Genomic DNA, 1,762 nt, shown 5'->3' with positions numbered 1-1,762 from the left:
AGCGCGCTGCGAGAAGAACTACTAATCCTTAGCGCGTCGCGGGAAGAACTACCGTTCTTAGCGCGCTGCGAGAAGAATTACAAATCCTAAGCGCGTTGCGAGAAGAGTTCGTCTCACGAATCGCTGAAACAGGTGGTCTTCACGCAGGCTTCCTTGCAAGGGGTCTGCGCAGACAACCTTAGGCGGGAAGGAACAAAAGAGTTAGAAGAAAAAGAGGGAAACAAGGCTTAAGGGCGGGATGGCGACAAGAGGGAAAAGAAGGCGGAAAGAGAGAAGGAGAGGGACGGGACGGCGGAAAGAAAGAGAGAGAAAGAGGCGGGAAGGAAAATACATTATTATTATTAAAAGTAAAATATAGGTATAAATAAATACTAAATCATAAAAGAAAGAGATCGGGTCAGAGAAACGGGTACCTGGGTCGGGTCGGATCAGGGCAGATGTTACATCTAACTCTTCTAACACAGAGAATATAAAGACTATGATTAGATGTTTAACATAATGACTTGTATGCTTTAAGAAAAGAAGAAGGAGCTCGCAGACTCTAGAATCCGTACAAGTCTTGCATGCATTTGTTGACTAGTTGGTGGCTCCCGGAATTTTGGTGCCTTTGTCAAGCTTACGTGGCCATGACGGCTGAGTCGGCTCTCTAATCTAATGTCTCACCTTTTTTTCACTTTCATACCATTATTATCTCAACTCTACATTTTACCTCCCTCAATCTTTTATTAACTAAATAACTAAACATTCACCTTCACCATCTCCACAAGCAATTACGTGTCACTTTCGTCATCCACACTCTTTGGTCAAACTTAAATAAGTCAACACTTGTCACCTATATATACCCAACCCTCAACATTTACACTTGACACAAAACTTACACCATTTCTTTCTTTTCACAAACAAAACTTGTACCAATTCGTACTTTATTGGTTTAAAATATGATGTATCTTTAGATGATGAAGAGATCAAGAGAAGCGGAGCTAGACGCAACGCTAACCAACATGGCTAATAGCTTGATGCTACTTTCAAGAGGTCCATCTAGCAACGAACCATATGACAATACACCTGGCCGAGTCTTTGAGTGCAGAACATGTAACCGTCAGTTCCCATCTTTCCAAGCACTAGGTGGCCATAGGGCTAGCCACAAGAAGCCACGACTTAATCCGGATGGTGACTTGACTCATGGCACCAACGTGGTGCCTATAAAGCCTAAATCACATGAGTGCCCTATATGTGGGCTAGAGTTTTCCATAGGGCAAGCGTTAGGTGGACATATGAGACGACATAGAGCAACGACGACAACGACCAATAATAACCAATCTTTTGTATCAATGGATTTGTCTCCTATTGTGGTTAAAAAGGTAAACAGTCGAAGGGTTTTCAATTTGGATTTAAACTTGACACCTTCGGAGAATGATTTAGAATTTCGATTGGGGATGATTCCAACCACGGTTGAATTATGCTTGTGATACAATTTTGACGTAATTATTATAACTAAAGCAAGCTTTTCTACTTCATTTTTTCCTTTTTTGTGTGTAAATTGAATACATATTTTTACTTTGAGATGGCGTGTTCTTTATTATATTATTTAATACGTGATAATATATATTTGTTATTTTAATTTGTTTAGTATTGGAAGAGCTCTAATAACGTGGGAGATGATGGACATATGTTATTGGCATTTTAGACTATTCATCTATTTTAATAGGCAAATCAAATTCAAATAATACTTATTGCTCAATATTAATAATATTCATGATTC

The 1,762-nt window shown here is 39.3% G+C and overlaps 1 pseudogene; it reads left to right on the top strand.

Moving 5' to 3' along the window:
• Window positions 1–545: 545 nt before the first annotated feature.
• Window positions 546–1,649, top strand: LOC143637550 (zinc finger protein ZAT11 pseudogene; annotated as a pseudogene).
• The last annotated feature ends 113 nt before the right edge of the window (window positions 1,650–1,762 follow it).

Source organism: Bidens hawaiensis, unplaced genomic scaffold (genome assembly GCF_021521415.1).
Source record: "Bidens hawaiensis isolate Kalapana, Puna unplaced genomic scaffold, B.hawaiensis_p1.1 tig00008374_1, whole genome shotgun sequence".
Taxonomy (NCBI): Eukaryota; Viridiplantae; Streptophyta; class Magnoliopsida; order Asterales; family Asteraceae; genus Bidens; species Bidens hawaiensis.
Note: the sequence above shows the minus strand (reverse complement) of the source record. Positions and strands in the feature narration are given on the sequence as shown.